The sequence below is a fragment of the Ambystoma mexicanum genome, chromosome 10 (assembly GCF_040938575.1).
Source record: "Ambystoma mexicanum isolate Mex_15411 chromosome 10, UKY_AmexF1_1, whole genome shotgun sequence".
Taxonomy (NCBI): Eukaryota; Metazoa; Chordata; class Amphibia; order Caudata; family Ambystomatidae; genus Ambystoma; species Ambystoma mexicanum.
In genome coordinates, this window is record NC_090932.1 from 1,425,433,643 (window position 1) to 1,425,452,820 (window position 19,178).

Consider the following 19,178-nt stretch of genomic DNA (forward strand, 5'->3'; position numbering starts at 1 on the left):
ATATTTCAGCACCATTTACAACACAGAATCATAGTATTATCATGACCTGATGACAATACAACGCGTCCATGTGTGATGCCATTAAATGTCATTCAACAGGCACTTTTAAATCAGTCTGGCCTACCAAGTGCATGTTCTGTAATGTTCACGTTCAATAAAATAACACTCCCTTCATCCCACCATAAAACATTTAAATAATACCTACAACTGTCACCCAGGGTATAATTTGAACATGCCAACCCCCCCAAAAGTTTTTAAATAAATAAAACAAAAAGGGAGAACATGCACACAAGAAAGCACATTTTCTGCTGCTCCATACGGAAATGGTAGCCTGCTACCCCTTCAGCAGCAGGCCTGTCACAGGGTGGCACAGCCACCGCCTCCGCCACTTTCCACCTGGTGTAGTAATCACCTTCATCGAACACCCAGAAACAGCAACACGCCCTCCACCCAACACAGACGGTCACAACCTCTCGCATTTGGCGACTGTGAAGCACATTCAACAAAAAGACGGAAAGAAGAAACAGAGGATGAGACAAGCACAGAGTTAAGAGACAGACTGATGAACATATGCACACAACATGGCGACAGAGAAAGGCACAGGCATGAGACAGAGAAATTGACATAGGGCCTCATTACGACCCTGGCGGAAATCGTGTCGCCAAATGCACCATGGAGCACGGCGGAAAGCTGCCGATAGCGCCATGGGGGTTGGCGGATTTACCGCCCCATTCCGACCTTGGCGGGGCGGTAAATCCCCATTCCCCATTTTACCCTTCCCCATTCCCATTTTTGCCCCATAGGGTATAATGGGAGTGGGGAAGGCGTTAATTACGCCACCGTAAAATACGGTGGCGTAATTAACAACAAGGTCCCGTAGCGCCATGGATTTCTCCGCTCGGAAAAAACAGGCGGAAAACGCTCCATGGCGCTACGGGAACTCGTAGTGGGGCGGACGGGTCCGCCGCGAATACCGCTGGCGTAAACCCACTCCGCCAGGGTCGTAATGAGGCCCATAGTCATGTATATGAAAGATGGAAAATAAGAGAAATTCAGTGGCAGGAGAAAAAAGTAAGAGGTGTAGCGCCTTGAAACACTTGTGTACAGGCGCGCTATAAATACAATATCATATCTTGAGAATATAAGTGAATGATGTCCTTTTTACTGGTTACAGCACAGGATAGATCAGCTCCAAAGCTTGCAGGTAAGGACGGGGACACAAACTGCCACTCACTCTCTCACAGCCAGCCTCTCGCCAACGGTCGCACATAGAACACTCAGCAGCCATTCTATGACAAGACTGGAGGCGAGCATTATGCTTCAACTTCTTTAATTTACTACTCTTCACAGCAGTTTCAACAAACTCAAAACTATAACAAAACACTGAAAACAGTCTGAACAGACTTTTTCCTCCTTGAACTACAATCCCCATAGTCTCTGTAGTCCATCATACTCCTGCTCAGCTATGACCATATCCTGTCCCTGAGCTCCTCCTCTTCTTTTACTGCTCTTCAAGCAGATAAGTGACTTTCTGTTTACCTCTTAGCTAATGTGGATTTCATTAGCATTAGCGTAGGATTTAGGTTATATGAGGGGTTTCAGGTGCCTCCACGACAAGTTTACACGGAGTGTGTAGGGTTTAGTGACAGTAATTGCAGGGTTTTTATACGTGGTAAGATGTGTTAGGCTGAACTTCGTTTCAGGTCAGGAACACCGCATTCGCGTGACTTTGTAGAGCGACCTTATCAGCTGCTTCGTAGCAGCATTGGGAGCTCCGGCGACCACCAGCCCCGTGCCGCACTACTGGCACTCGAGGGGTGTCCGCCGGGCCCTGGAGCTCCCCGAGCCTCCCTTCACCCCAGCGGGGAGCGGACACGCTACAGCGGGCCCCCTCCCTTGTGGAGGAGGAGCCGAGCATCGAGCACTACGAGCCCTCGCAGAGGGCCAGGAGGATTCCCCCCACCCTTGGGGGGGCGGAGCTTGCAAAGCGCTGAGCCGCGTCGTTTTCACTACGCGACGCGGCTGCAGCAGGAAGAGCTCGCACGATCGGTGCGTTACGAGGCTCTGTGAGCTGAGAACCCTGACTTCCCCTCGCGCGCGTGAAGCGCCCAGCGAGCGGGGGCTTGCATAACCTCAGTAGAGGCAGCAGGAGCGAGAACTTCCCGGAATAATTGGAAAAAAAAAAAAACATTTTGATTGAAGTGGACAGTGCCAGCGAGCTACCTACAGCTGGCTTATAGAACCTAAAGACCCACAAGCCGCCACAGGCATGGTACATTAGAAGAGTCCGGTGCAGCCACATAAAAAAAAAAAAAAAAAATTTTAAGTATAAGAGTAATATCTGGAGACTTGGAAAGGGTCTCGGAGGAGCATCTATCAGGAAGTGGGCAGCAAAAGACACCTGCACGCAGGTATTAAGGCACGCAGCACCCCTTATCATGTTTGAATATGAGTGGAGTGAGGAGGAGCAGCCCCTAGACTTGGCTGCAAGTTTCAAGGAGGTGCTGGGGAATTCCCTGATAGATGCGGTGGCTCAAGGGGTGAGACCCTTACAGGAGAGGCTAGAGACACTGGAAGCGATGCTTCATCAGCCTAAGGAAAGCACCAAGACGACTCGCAGCTTGCCCATGGAACCCTCTGGAGCAGGGTCTAAGGGGAGTATTCAGGCCCGCAAGAGGAAAGCCTCTGCAGACCCCCAGGGCCCAACGGATGGGGCAGGAGACAAGGCCCCGGAGGTCGCCGACGCCTTCGCGGAGCTTAAGAGAGCATATTTGCAGCGTCAGGCCGTGCCGGACCTCATGACCCCCTCTCCTGGGGAAGATAAGGAAGGAGATGATGACCCAGGCTCGGAAGAAGAGCCAGAGGAAGAGGACTTGTCCCCTCAAGAGCCAGAGGAACCAGTCGAGGAGGAGTGGGCAACGCCCAGCGGGGGAAAGAAAGCCCGCAAAGAGAAGCACCTCAATGAGGAGCAAGATGATATGTTCGATCCGGATGCCATCAGAAATCCGAGATCTTCCAACTGGCAGCCTTCTCCAAGAGTGGCTCAGTACATGACAGCAAGGCTCAGAAAAGCTTTGGATAAGGAAGTCCGCCAGCGACTTCGAGCAGAATGCCCCAGACCAGACTTACCGGGGAAGGTGGCGGAAGCCCCCGAATTGGATCCAAAGATGCTCACTTTTGTGTCAAAAACCAATAAGGACCCCCGTAAAGGGATTGATAGGTCATGGAAGAGTTGCCAGGAGAAGGTCCTGGACTTAGCCGGTCCGCTCGCTAAGATCATGGACTTGGCTGAAAGAGCGAAGGATACAGGCGAGGAGGTGGATCCAGAGGCCCTAGCTGGATGGGCACAAAGGGCGGTTTGCCTCCTAGGTAACGTGAATTGCGCGATAGCCTCCGAGAGGAGAAGAGGATTGCTTCTGAAGATAGACTCGAAGCTCAGTGACCTAGCTTCCTATGAAGCCGGGGAGACAGCACAAGGTCTCTTGTTTGGTGAGACTTTCGGGAAGGAGATGGGCCGATTTGTAGGCACATACACGTCACTGGAGAAAGCGCAAGCATCCATCCGTAAGATCTTCCCGCAGAGAGTTTTTGCCGGGACCGGTCGTTACAGGGGTCGCTCGACCGGTCGCCAACAAGGAGGAAGAAGACCCCCGAATCACAGGGCCCAGTACTGGGAGAACAGGCAACAGGACACGTTCTTCCCGGCCAGAGGCCGTAATACCAGAGGGCGACGAGGTAGAGGCTTCGGACGAGGTCAGGGGTTCACACCAGGTAAGAGCGATAACCTACCCTCCAGTGGGAGGGAGAACAAAGATGTTCTGGGGAAGCTGGCGCGCGCTTTCCAGCGATGCCTGGATTTTGCAAACCGTCAGAGGTCTGCAGCTAGAGTTCATACAAGACCCAGTGCAGACAAGAGCACCCCATCGCCAGCAGCTAGCAAAAGAGTAGCAAGCAGCCCTCAATACCGAATTGGAGCTCTTAGTGAGAAAGAGAGCCATAGAAAGATGCTCCGGGGTCCCAAGTTTTCTCAGCAACATGTTTCTCGTTCACAGGAAGGAGAAAGTACGCCCAGTAATAAATTTGAAGGAACTGAACGGATGGATAGTTTACCATCATTTCAAGATGGAAGGAATCCATCAGCTCAGAGACTCCCTGAGAGAAGGAGACTGGCTAACCAGGTTAGACCTAAAGGATGCCTACCTTACAGTCCCAGTACAGGAGCGGTTCAGGAGATTCCTGGCCTTTCGCTGGAAGGGACAATTTTGGCAATTCAGGACTATGCCATTCGGGCTTGCGTCAGCGCCTTGGGCGTTCACGAAGTTGATGAAACCAGTAGCCGCAGCCATCCGAGAAAAGGGAATTCGGCTGATCATATACTTGGACGATCTATTGCTTCTAGCGGAAGATCAAAAGGCACTGGAATATCAGACGCAGTGGGTTCTAGACCTCTTACAGTCACTAGGGTTCCTAGTGAACACAGAGAAGTCAGATACGAAGCCGGCGCAGAGGCTGGACTTTCTCGGCTTCATCCTGGACACGAAGAAAGCCACCCTGGAACTTCCGGCAAGGAAGATCCGAGATATCAAGAGAGAGATCAGAGCATGCCTAGGGAAGAGAGTTATATCTCTGAGGGTCCTAGCGAGGATTGTGGGCCTCCTGGCAGCCTCAATACAAGCTATTTTTCCAGGTCCCTTACACTATCGAGCTTTACAAAGATTGAAGATCAGACACCTGCAACAGGGGTTGAGATATCATCAATCGATACCGCTAGATCAGGAATCGGTCACGGAACTGGAATGGTGGTTGCAGAATATGGACGCCTGGAATGGGCGTGCCATATTCGGGGACCGGCCGGACCTCGTGATAGAGTCAGACGCCAGCCGTATAGGATGGGGAGCGCGATGCGGAGAGTTGCAAACTGGAGGGAGATGGAGCGCAGAGGAGCTGAACCTGCACATAAACTGCTTAGAGCTCCTAGCAGGCTCCTTCGCGATAAAGACATTCACGAGAGATAGAGTGAAGTCCTGCGTCCTACTAAAGATGGACAACATATCAGCAGTGCGTTACATAAACCACTTAGGAGGGACGAAGTCCAAGTTGCTGGCCGAGCTAGCGAAGGATTTTTGGCATTATTGCCTGAGGACGGGGACATCAGTGACAGCGGAGTACTTACCCGGAGCACTGAATGTGATAGCAGATTGGAACTCCCGGTACCTCACAGACTCCAGCGATTGGAAGCTAGATCCAGCAGTGTTTCAGATGCTGGTTCAGAAATGGGGCCCATTACACACGGATCTATTTGCGTCTCGGCTCAACGCCCAGATATCCAGCTACTTCAGCTGGAGACTAGACCCATACGCGAGAGGTACGGACGCATTCTTGCAAGATTGGGCAGGCGGCACTCATTACGCCTTCCCTCCGTTCATGATGCTGAGCAGAGTGCTGGCGAAGTGTCGGAGGGAGAGAGCAGAGCTAGTGCTGATAGCACCGTTGTGGAAAGCCCAGGTGTGGTTCCCGACGCTGATAGAGCGGTTAATAGATCTGCCAAGGATCCTCCCGGAAGGGGAACAATTGCTCACGGACCCAGCTGGGCAGTATCATCCTCTGAGAATGAAGAAGACACTCCCGCTCATCGCGTGCAGGATATCAGGAGACGATGGGAACTGCCAGGCATTTCGATGCAAGCAGCAGAACTTATTGCCGAATCCTGGGCTCCATCGACTCGGAGGAGCTACGACGCGGCTTGGGCCAGGTGGACGAGTTGGTGTAGCGGGAGAGGTTTTCATCCCATTTCTGCACCTATAGTGGCCATATTGAATTTTCTAGCACAACTGCTGCAAGATGGGAAAGCTTTCAGCACTATTGGAGTGTACAGATCAGCGATTTCCGCGGGTCACGTGCCGATTGAAGGGGCGCCAGCAGGTGAACATCCAGCAGTCTGTAGGCTCATTCGAGGAGCTAAGTTTAAAGCGCCACCGGTTCCCAGATATACAGTGCTATGGGACGTTACAAGAGTTTTGAAATTATTAGAGAGCTGGCCGGTGAATAGATTCTTGTCTCTCAAGCAGTTGTCAGGCAAATTGGCGATGCTGTTATGTCTCATATCCTGTAAGAGAGTGTCAGATGTTAGAGCCCTAGAAATTAATAGATGGACGTTCGGACCAGAAGGAGTGACCTTCGTAGTGGTGCAAAGGACGAAATCAAGTACATCCACAGCGCACTATCCCTATTTCCCCAATAATGTCAAATGGTGCGTAGCTAGTTGCATCAAGGAATATGAGGCCAGGACGGCAGACAATAGAGCGAGTAGTACTAGTCAGTTGTTGATAGCGCGTAGGAAGCCCTTTCAGGCGGTAAAGACAGCTACCATAGCGAGATCGGTCAGAGAAGTAATGCTAGCAGCAGGGATTGATTTACAGCAATTCGGTGCGCATTCAGTGAGGGGGGCCATGGCGTCCAAAGCATATAGGACGGGGGTTCCCTTGCAAGATATTATGGCAGCAGCAGACTGGGCGAAGGATCGCACATTTAGAGAATTTTATTTTAAACCAACGGAGAGTATGGCGAGTACAGTGTTGGGACAGCTTTGAACAAGCATAATGCTCGCCTCCAGTCTTGTCATAGAATAAAGATTACCCCTGCTAGCTGCGCAGGGAGTATTAATTCTATGAAAGACTAGGAGGCGAGCATTAAATTCCCACCCGAGAGATGTATTGTGCATATTATTGAATGATCGTATGTGGTAATAATATGAGGTTTGCAGCAATACATGGACACCTCCCTGATTTTCTGCTTTCTATTATTTCTAGGAGAGGAGCAGAAGAACAATTGAAGTGAGAGACTAGTAGAAGTCGTTGCCTGAGTAGAAGGAGTGCGACATTTGTTTGGAGTGGTTCAAGTTATTGCCGGTTGCAGGACTAAGTGCAGAGTTTTCACTGTGACTTTCAGAGCGAGTAAAAGAGAGGAGGAGCTCAGGGACAGGATATGGTCATAGCTGAGCAGGAGTATGATGGACTACAGAGACTATGGGGATTGTAGTTCAAGGAGGAAAAAGTCTGTTCAGACTGTTTTCAGTGTTTTGTTATAGTTTTGAGTTTGTTGAAACTGCTGTGAAGAGTAGTAAATTAAAGAAGTTGAAGCATAATTCTCGCCTCCTAGTCTTTAATAGAATTAATACTCCCTGCGCAGCTAGCAGGGGTAATCTTTATTACTCACACCACATTCAACTCTCAGAACCGCCTGATAGCACCATCCATGCAAAGAGAGCACGGCTAGTAGAGAGCTCTTTACACATCTCCTAGACCCTGACGTCAGAGAGAAAGACGGTGAGATAGGGGAAGGATGAGACAAAGTAGGGACATGTGAAGAAATAAAAATCAACCACAGGCACAGATATTGCCATTTTAAAAAGGAATACGCCTTTCTATCTGACTGTTAGGGCGGTATATGCATGCCTATACAACATGGAATGCTACCATATATAACCTCACAGGAATCTCCCAAACTTTCTACTACTGAGAGCTCCCACATCACTAGTGAACTTAAAGCCCACATGCATTTTCATGCAAAAATGTCTCGGGAGGATAGCTCAGGGGCAACGAGCTCGTCTCGGAAGCAAGACAGCACGGAGCACCACAGGCTCGATCCCCGGGTCCGCGCTTAGAATCATAACCACAAATAACCTCTAGTAGTGGCAACAGTAACATACTACAGTCCAGTAAATAGTGCAGAATGCTCAGTACACGGAAATGCACACTGTTGTCACCTACTCCTTGCCCGTCTATGCTGTAGTGTACCTACTCATGCATCCCTATCTGATAATTGGTCTTAACCTCTCCTGGTCCCGTCAACCTTCACGTTTTACCACGTGGGACTCCCAGCTCCTATCTGAACTTCCTGGTGTGTTTCCCCCTCTCATTTTTCTCTCCAATCCATTGTCTCCCTGCCCTCCTTCCCAATCCTCACCGTCCCTTGAAGCTTCTCACTCCCTGCTGTTCTGTTACTCCACTCCTCATTCTTCCAGATCCTCAATCCTGAGCTACCTGCCCCGCCCCCCCGCGCGCATCTCCTCGGTACTGCTTTTTTGTTATAACCTGCTCGCGAGGTCTCCCCCTTTGTCCACACTCAGCTCCTAGCTCCTTTGACTGCCATGTTGGGATCACAGGCGCCATGCACCCCATCCCGTCTGCCCGTCATCCATTCCATTCCTGCTCTGTCCTCCTCCTGGTCCCAGGATACACAGAAAAAGTGATCAACACGTTAAAGTATGAATTAGGGATGTAACTGCATGGGGGACTTATGCAGATCACCCCTGGTTTTGCATCCCCCAGCAGTCGGTTTGCTGTTTTGGAACAACAACACTCTTTCTATACACTGCACTGACCTTGCACTATTATCTCTAGGTATTCATACATATTTATTTGTCACTTCTATAGCGCACCACGCCCGCCCGGAGCCATCTAGGAGCCTTTCTTAAGAAAACATAGAACCTTGAAGTTCCATAAAGGGAGATGCGCACATCGATTTACGCAAACAATGTCACGTGTGCAGACACACGTACACACTCATAGCCACACACTGTATCTCACGCATAGAGTCTATCCTACCAAAAGATGAGGATTTGTTTTCCAATGCGGATCCAGGAGTGAACCGAATCTGATTATACCTTTCCTTTCCAGCACTCGTGAACACTGATGAAAAGGGCATTCAATAACCCGTGCTTGCTCAAGGGGATTGTTTTGCCCTGGTGCTAATACTTTGCAAAACTGCCCTTGCATCAGTGAATTGCTTCTTTAAAGTGGCCCCAGCTTTAGTTGAATGTGCCACAGGGGGGCTGCATCCCGAAAACACACCCTTTGTGATGAACAGATCCTTTCTGGGAAGTACACCACAGCACATTTTGGGCGAAAACCAAAGAATGGCATTTGGGCGGGTACGTATTTGTATAGTGAATCAATCCTCACGCACCATGTTTATTTTGTCTAAGAGAAAAAGAGTGAGACAGAAAGAGGGAGGGGGGATAGTCAGTGAGATATAGAGGAGGGAGAGAAAGACAAAGGGAGTGAAGGGGGAGGGAAACAGAACGATTTAAAGAGGGATATATGGGGTGTGTGTGTGTGTCTGTGTGTGTGCGTGTGTGTATCTGTGTGTGTGTGTGTCTGCGTGTGTGAGTGTGTCTGTGTGTGTGTGCGTCTGTGTGTGTGTGTGTCTGTGAGTGTGTTTGTGTGCGTGTGTGTCTGTGCGTGTTTGTGTCTGTGCGTGTGTGTGTGCGTGTGTCTCTGTGTGTGTGTGTGTGTGTCTGTGAGTGTGTGTGTCTGTGTGGGTGTGTCTGTGTGTCTGTGCGTGTTTGTGCGTGTTTGTGTGTGTGTGTCTGCGTGTGTGAGAGTGTGTCTGTGTGTGTGCGTCTGTGTGTGTGTGAGTGTGTGTGTCTGTGTGGGTGTGTCTGTGCGTGTTTGTGCGTGTTTGTGTGTGTGTGTGTCTGCGTGTGTGAGAGTGTGTCTGTGTGTGTGTGTGCGTCTGTGTGTGTGTGTGTGTGTGTGTGTGTGTGTTAAATGTGAAATGTGTCCCTATGTATTCCACTGGGTTCTATGTGATTACAGAGAATGCACAACATATAATGCTTTTTCAAAACCCCGTTTCTCTATGTCCTTAAATCAAACCCAACCCCATTCCCATCTGTTTTACCCCATTACCCCACCCCATATTTTTTTTTTTTTTAAATGTCAATGTTTTCTCTCTGTTTTTGTTTCTCTGTTAGAGCATTCTCTGTAATGGTACCCTCTATTATCACTGGATACCATTCCATTGCCATAAGCTAATATCAGAATCCCTTCTGTGCCGCACCTCCAATGCTGCATTACCACATTCCTTTCATGGCAAGAGGTGTCAATCCTCATCACGTGTTCATGAGCTAATATCAAAGTTGAGATAGCTCCATACAAGTCATTTTGTTCTGCTCCCCTGACAGCATGGTCTTGTCCATTATGCTTTGCACTGCTCTCCTTATGCACATTTGTTGCGAGCTAGAATGGCAAACCTAGCTGTCAAGTCCTGACAACGAGAGCAGAGCAGGCGAGGTGCATCAAAGTCTTGCTAATTGCACCATTTCACTACGAGTCTATGTCACATTTACATGTGGGCCCCTGTGTAGTGTAGTGTACAGAACACACAACTCCAACCACCTCCTCTATACATTGTTATTTATGTTAGTGATTGCCTCTAGAGAATCAAATACATTATTGACATGGTTTTAATATGAAGTATTCCAGGGAGGAGTTGGTACAGAGTTTTAATGTTTTGACAATCTGTGCAGGGCAGAACAATAATTTTGAGGAGGCTGCAGTTGTCCATCTATAGTGCTTTATTTGGTCTGTCAAAAGACTGGTTTCATGGATGGATGTTCTGCAGCACTAATATGAGCAGGGGAGTATCCAGCATGACAGCAGTGGGGTAAACTAGGAGACATGATTGATTTTGGGAGTCAGGCTGGGGTGTTGTGGGAGATCCGGTTCAGCCAGTGTGTGATCGATGAAGGTTTAACACCTATCCTGCGACCTTCTAGGGCTCAAAGACAGTCATGGGGCTGATCTCAACAAGATATGCCAGCATTGCCACTGTAAAAACAAATATTTTCATGCCAGTTGTCTTCAAAGCAGACCAAGAGGTCTCCGAGGGCAACATATTGTAGCATTTACAAACATTACATGTAATGTTGTCATTCGTAATGATGGCTCTCATAATGCCACCATGATGCTGTGCAATAGATATAATACAGATCACTCTCTGGTTTTATTATAAGAGTTCAGATTTGCTTCAGTGATGGCTGGTACTTCCCCTGTCTGTATTTGTAGGTGCTTCAGGATAGGGATCAACTGTCTGGCTGCGCAAATGCGCAAATGCGCACATGGCTGTCACATTCATTGCAGCATTGAGCCAGAAACACAAGTTCCTTCTGTTGCCTGCATGGCGACAGGGCAGAAGAGGGGTGATTCCATAGGGGGAAAGTGGGAATCTCGAGAGTTTCCTCCAGGGAAAACGCAAAACGAAGGGCCCCAAGGCTTTTCACGGTGAACAATAATCATAATTGTTTTTTGTTAGCTATTTTAAGTTTGTACTATTTCTTTACGCTATTTTCGAGTTAACTTTTTTGAGCTATTTCAACCTGGACCCATCACAATGACTGAGCTACCCCTTAATGCTCATTTTACATAAGTAGACCATGAAGTTCCTCAACAATATCTGCCAGTGCTACCCCCCCCCCCCCCACCCTTTCATGGTGCTTGTTCCCAAAGCAAACCATGAAGTCTCTCTCAACAATATTGCCGGCATTGCCTCTGTACCTCTCATTGTCATGATGCTGGTGACCAACAATGCGTGACATTGTTTCGACTCTAAAACACATTTTCATTGTACTAGTGCCCAAAGAAAATACGAGTCCTGTTTCAAGAAAACATTTCTGTACTTGCTCCATTCTTGCTGTTTGTGCCCGCGGAGAATCATGTGGTCTCTCACAATAGAATAAGCCCGGTGCTAGTTCCACCTTAATGGCCAAGTGCCAAAATTAAACCATATTTGTCTCTCAACAATATATGCCAATGAATCTACCACCGGTCATTTGGCTGGGCCCAAATGAAAATATGCCTTCTAGTTTAAAAGTATATCCTCAAACTGCACCACCTTTCATACTGCTAGTGCTGACGTAAAACCACACGGTCTATCTCAACAATATATGTTTGTGTTTTACCCAGTTCTGACTTATGCTTCTCTACACACACACACACACACACACACACACACGCACCCACACATACACTGTGCCCCCACACACATCAAACAACATTAACCAGAGCTCTGATTTTTGAGCGGGTCACCCCTACACCGTTCACAGTAACTGCTGAAACCATGACTCTGTTTTGCACCCAAAGGTCTGAGATATATATCATAATCCCTTATCAAAATGGCCTCTTTCTGTACAGGATGCAATTGTCAGGGGTAGAACACTGCCTGCCATTGTTAGTGCCAGACAGACATAGTACTATCAGTAGCTCTTCAATAAAATCAAAAGCCATAGCTCGTTGGCCAGACTCGAGCCTCATCCTTCAGTATTTGAACTATTTTGGACCAACTAAAGATTTAATATCTTTCATGTGTTTTTGGGAACTTTCCGTTTCCTGTTTTTGCACATCCATGAGGTGGTCTAACCGATGAACATTGAATATAATATCTTGATTTTCCAAGCGAATGGCTTTCCATATATATATATACACAGTTTAATGCTTGTTCCACTGTTTTTTAATGAAAAGAATTCTGTTGAGTTTCTCAGATCTTGTAACCCCCCTGATCTTAAGTTGTTTGGGATATTATTGTAGTTTATGTTTTTGTTCCTGGTAGAAATGGCCTTTTCTTCGACCAATAAGGAGGAATGTGCCACAAAATCAAATGTCAAATTTCATCATGCGTCAAGCATGTTGTTGTTACTCATGTTGCCCCAGAATCGATTGGTCCCAATGTTGAACTCATGTAAATGGTATTCTCTGCCACTTTCTTCAAATGTGTTGCACCTGCGCCTTGGTGTAAAGCGCTCTATAAATAAATAAATAAATCAATCAATCAACCTGCACAGCTCATTATTATCAATCCCAGTAGTGTGCGATGTTTCCATAGGAACCTCCCCCAAATAATGAGTCATCCCTTAGTTGCAAGCAGGTTTGTGGGTTGAGATTAATGTAGACCCATTTGTGTTTCACCTGATAAAAGTACACATTTAATTTCACCAGAATGTCAGTGTGTATGTTTACCTGCTCTGCAATCTTGTGACATGGTCTGACCAGGGATTGTAATACCTGATTCAGCACTCAAAGTGAAGATTGGGTTGCTGTCAAAATCTGGCTTGAGTTGGTGTTTTGTATCTTCTACTTGGAAGGAGTGAAGTTCTAGGCATGGGCGTAATTTGAGGCAGGGACAAAGGTGTTTGTCCCCACCAACGTCTGTGGCACACCATTTTATCATACTCATTTGGCAGGGCCCCTTTCATTGAGATGGCATGACCCCCCAATACTTTAAGCAAACTTACTCCACTAGTTCTAGTTCTAAATGCCACCTCAAAATACAGGGTTTGGTGTTCTTATTCCAGCGCATACAAACCATAGGGGCATGGTCAGTGATGAGCTTGAAATTCCCGACCTTGAACAGGCAACTTGATTCCTGTGCACTCCTATTCTCCCAGCGAGTAGTTTATTTTTCCCTGGGTTGGAGTTTCAGGCTCATATGCATGATGTGCTTGTCTTCCTTCTCAATCACGCGAGATAGAACTGAAGAGCTGTTGTGCTGAAATATGAATTCTTTCAGAAATTCTAGCATGACTAACACTAGGCTTATGCACAGAGCATTTTTGAGATTTCTGAAAACATGTTGTGCTGTAGGGTCCACTGGATGACTTTGCGGTCAGATTTGATTCATTTGTTAGTTAACTGTGCAGCTTGCTATGAAATGTTTCGTATAAACCTCCGGTAGTAGCTGCTGAGACACAGCACTGCTTGGGTATCCTTCTTGTCAGAGACTGTGGTGCCTACTGCACTGATTCAACCTTCCACCTGAAGACACCTCCCATTTCCTCCTCATGACTTTACTCACTACATTTCCTCTAAAATCTCAAAAATGTATGACACTCTCAAAGATCTCCTCTCTCTCCCCAACCCTCCTCCTGTCCACAAACTCTTCCCCCTACCGCTTCTACTGTTGAATCTTTCTTCCCTACCTCTCCCATTGAATTAGCACCCATTTTTTGCATAGCCAACCCAACTTGTGTTCATATTGACTCTTTTGCTCTCCAAATGATCAAATACTTAGTCTCATTCACTTCCCATATCTCTTGGATATTTTTATCCTCACTCCCTCCACTGGACTCTTCCCTGCCTCCTTCAAATCTTCAACTGTCTTAACCCTTTTGAAGAAATCCTCTGCTGACTCAAACATACCAGCAAACTATAGGCCAGTTTTTATCCTTGCCAATTATTCATAGGTCCTTACATAAGTGGTTTGAAACTGGGTCTCTAAGTACCTTGAGGATAATGGCCTTAGGCATCCTCTTGAATGTGGCTTCTATAGTAAACCCATTATCTAATGGGTACTCCTGTCCCCTGCACACCTATCAATACTGAGAAGTACCTCTCAGTCAAGTATAAGTGAGACCACCTTAGTTCAGCAGTCTCTTGATTTTGCAACAGTCACACAAGTGTTTTGTAACTCTTAATTGATTGCTTATAATTAGCAACATTTATTCATTAATTGTTTGAGACATTCAAACTATACCAAAAGGTAATATTTGATTTTCAGCTAGATCTTGCACACTATATTGAGCTGCAAATCCGAAGTTCTAAAATTCTTCACTTTATATTTGAGGCATATGTCTATTAAAATCAACTCACACAAGATCCCTTAAACTGAGGACAAGTTACCACTTCTTCAGACTGGTGTCAAACCTGCTAGTTTGAGCACAAAAACGGTTCCTGCCTTGTATAAAATTGTTCTCAAATGAAGATTATGTTTGAAAATAATGATTTAAGTTTATCTATTTAAAGTTTGGTGAAACTATGATGATTATTTTTGCTCCTGATGAAGAGAATTAGTTCTCGAAACGCCTAGAGCATGTACAATTAAGTCAATTGTTAATGTTGATGAACACTATACCATATGTTGAATTTGGATGTAATAACTGCCAATAAGGTGCTAGATAGGATTTATAATTTAAGTTGAAAGACAAAAAAAAATATGAGTTCGAATTCTCAATTTCTTCCTTTCCCAAACAATTATTGAATACATGTTGTTAATTATAAGCAATCAATGAAGAGTTACAAAACATTTGTGTGAATGTTGCAAAATCAAGAGACTACTGAACTAAGGTGGTCTCACTTATACTTGACTGAGAGGTACTTCTCAGTATTGATAGGTGTGCAGGGGATGGGAGTACCCATTAGATAATGGGCATTTGACTTTTTCTATTGTCATTTTCTGACTTAGGGTACCAGAGTCAGCTTACTCTCCCACACCCTTACATTTCTAGAAATACGTTAGAGTTTAATTGAGAACTCTGAATAATTGAATTGTTACCACACTGACAAAGACAATAGGTGTGCTTGGACTCAACTGGCATTGCAGTTCTATAGTAAAGCCCATATAAAGACTGCATTCATGCATGTCTCTGAATTTCTCTCGGATGCTCTCAACTCCAAATTCTGTTCTATACTCATCCTTTTGGACCTCTCCATCACTTTCGACCTGGTTGACTAATCCTCTCTCCTGCTCACACACCAGGACCCTGGGTTTTGCAAATCTGCTCTTACCTGGATCTACTCCTACCTGGAATGTTGATCCTTTAAAATCTCTTGGAACTGGCAAACCTGTGACCCTGCCCTTGGTTGGCATCACCAAAGGAAGAGTTTTTGGACCTCTGCTTTCCACCCGCTATACCCTTGCCCTAGGAAGACCCATCTCATCCTTTGACTGTCAACATCACCTTCTTGCTGAGGGCACACATATTTTTCGACTTTACCTCCTTTACCAAATAATCTCGGAACAGATTATGAATTGTCTTACTGCAATCCATCACTGATGGCTCTCTGCTGCCTCTTGCTGAACGGAAGTAATAATTATCCCGGCTTTCAATGGTATCCCTAACTGCCCCTCTACTATATCCTTCCCACTTGACCTTCTTGCTCTTGCTCATCACTACCACTACTACTGTTCATATTAACCTCCCTAACATTCATAAAATGTGTATTTTCCTTAATATCCACTCTACAAAATGTATCTCCACCCTCCTGCTCAGCAAACCTGAATACTGCTCAGGCATACTACTTGGCCTTCCCCTCTTCTCGTTCCTCCCTCTAGACAAATTCCTCAACTCTGCTATCTGCACTGCTTGCAGCCTTTACAGATCCTCCCCTACTTCTATCTACTCACAACATGCTTGTTGGATTTCCATGCACAAATGCTCCTTTTCAAGTTTGTTCTACTAGTCTAAAAAGCTATCAATGGTCTTTCTCCTCACTACCAGTCTTACTGTATCTCCCTCATCATCTTGTTCTCTAAGATCCTCCTCTTCACTTCACCTAATCACCCCACTCTACTGGAACCCACTGCCTTTCACAATCAAAGCCATACCAACTGTGGATTTTATTATTATATTTTTTTGTGCATTTGTAATGTGCTTGTACATCAAGTAAATTGTATTTCAAAGCACCCACAGGGCAACAGGGAGGGAACATGCGAATGAAAGGCAAATATAACAATGAAAGAGAGAGGCTGTCCTACTAGGACTTGTGAGCATTCAGATCGCTGCAAGTCTGGGCTTAAACTTCACTTGCTTGCTAAAGAGGGAATTGCATCTGCCCACTCACCAATCCTCCCTTCCCGACCGTACCACTCCCCTCCAGTGATGCTTAATTAAGTAGTTAGGATATTTGTATAATACTCCTCATCATTTTGACGCACTTCCCCCATTAGTTTAATGTTACATTTGCAAGTAATCTCTAGGAGATTCCATCTGTCCTGTTCTTGCCTACACGGACGATTTAGTGATACTTGACCACACCATCAGTGGGCTGCGTAGATCGGCCTTGGCCCTGTGGGAATATGCTGACAGAAATGGCCTTAAAATTAACCTGGAAAAAACTAAGGCCATGAGATTCACCAAAAAGAACACCACTTGTGTGCAGCTTAGAGTAGGCCTCGATAACATCGCCTATACTCCTCATTATCGTTATCTAGGGATTGAATTTGAGACCGTCAGTGACTATGGAATATGCAAACAGTCACGCATTTCAAGAGCGGCATAATTGACCACCTGTTCCATAGATTCACAGTTAATCAGGGAGGTTTTACTATCTGGGGTACACGTCAACTGTGTGTACAAGTATTGTCCCCTATGATCACCTATGGCCTTGAAGCTCTCCCCAACACTGACCTGAATGGTTACAGGTGATAGAAGGAAAATTCTGGTGCTCTATCTTCGGCCTACCACCAGGAATTCCTATGGCAATAATACAATTAGAATTGGGGCTGACCTCGTTGAAAGCTCTAGTCTTAAAAAAGCGAGCCCTACTCTATCTGTAAATGAGTGGTGAGACCAATAATGGGCTACTAAATGCTGTCCATCAAGAGATTTCTAAGATTTATCCCCCGTGTCCATTGAAGGAGCAAATGTCCAAATTTCTGATGGCCATTCGGTGGCAAATCCGGGTGGGTAGTGTCACAGAAGAAGTACAGAGGGCCATGGGTAAACGTACAGATCTCTGGGACTGGCTAGAGAACTACGATCATCTCCGGGAGCTGAAAAGCAATCAGTTTGTCCAGTACAGACTGTACAACTTTAAAAAACCTCAGAGTTACCTTAATCTGTGCCCTGATGTGAGACTCAGACGCTTCATTCTACTTCTAAGGCTTGAATAACTACCTATGTTAATGATCACCGGGAGAAGAGACATGATCGCTCCAGAACTGCGGCTTTCCCGACTATGCAATGAAGTGAATCAACCAGAGATGGCCAGACATTTGTTGACTGAATGCCACAAGATGCTAAGTGCCATATACCTCGGTTTGGGCAATTTTGTGCACAATTACAGATACATCAAAGAGGAACTATTTTGGTATCATTGTATTAGTTCCAACAGCATGAGGCTCCTGATGGCATTGTACAATATTTGGCTGAAGGTGGAAACAAGCCTTAATATAACTATATAGGAAGACACAAAGATGAGCCACTGAATAGTTACTGTTGTAGCCTAAGTGATTTCACTATTTGTCATGGGTTTGCATTCAAACAGGAACTGCTATAATATTAAATCATCATTGCTATGTTAACTAAAGGCTGGAAGTCTGCCCTGAAGAGTAGCTGTTATTATGAGGCATTGTATGGTTCTTGATCTATTATCAAATCAAGACTATTGTTATCTTAAATCCTAATGATGATGACATTATGGTTTGTTTGCTTAAGGAATTTGATGCATTTCTTTCCTTGTATCTTTGTATTTAAATGTTATGTGTTCTCTTTTTATGATAATTTTTATTCTTCTTATGGTTTTGTTACGTAAAACCTATATTAATGTGTAAAGTTTCAATGTAAACTAAATCACAATAAATATTATTATTATTATATATATTTTTTCTGTTCGTTTTGTTTTGTCCCTTGAAATGTCCCACTATTTTACGCACTCAAACTGGATCACTACTTGTTCTCATCTTTGTGCTATTGTACAGGCATCCTTTGTGGGAATGGCTCTCTTCAGGGGAAATAAACTAAATATGAGCTAAATTATCAATATTTTTTTTAGTTGCAAACAGAGTCCATGTTTGCCCTGTCAAATTGCACTTGCAAACAGGATTTACCTTCCAGCCTTAATGGGGGATATGTTGGTTTGAGTGCCCTTCTCTGTAGATGCTGCATCAAAATGTGCCTTTTGCTGAGACTATTTACTGCCATAGCACCAGGCATTAATAAGCGGTGGCACAGCAGATCTGACAATGTTTAGTGGTTGTATGATGTGATCCTGTTCACTTGGATGGTTTTGATAAGATGTTCAAATGCAGTTTTCCATGGCAGCATTGATGAGGTATGATAGGCATGTGAAAAATCACCTCTTCAATCCCCGGCTGTCCAGTGTGATTCCATGACTCGAGACCACTGAGAGTAAATGTTGTGCAGTCAGCAGCTACCTTATACATTTGTTGGGACAGAATCCTGGCTGAGGACTAGGCTTAATCCCTAAAATGAGGTGCCTTCTCTGGCAAAAGTGTTGCTCTTGCCTTTCTAGAAATAATACAGGCTACTGTAGTATTGAAAAGAACAAATTACTTACCCCAGAAAATGTTCTTTCTACTGAATGTTCCTCCCACGGATTCCTAATTTTAGAAATATCCATGTTCTGCCTTGTTGTCTCTGACATTTTTTGATAGTAGAAGACGCTGTGCATCATCGAGTCAATGTCCCTCAACGGTTACTGTTTCCGGGTCTAGACGTGTCATTGTTGATAGTATAAATAGCATGCACTGTGCACATTGCTTCAGTTCTTAGTTTTTCCCCTTTTTCTGCACCTCCTCTGGTGGAATGGGCACTTATGTTCCCAGGGACATATTTTCCTGCAATGGAGTAGCACTCAAAATGCATTTGATGATCCAACGTG

The 19,178-nt window shown here is 45.5% G+C and overlaps 1 protein-coding gene across 3 annotated transcripts in view; it reads right to left on the bottom strand.

The window, feature by feature from the left end:
* The window catches only part of WSCD2 (WSC domain containing 2), a 1,541,956-nt gene that overhangs the window by 371,479 nt on the left and 1,151,299 nt on the right, over positions 1–19,178 (bottom strand). The gene's annotated exons all lie outside the window — the stretch shown is intronic.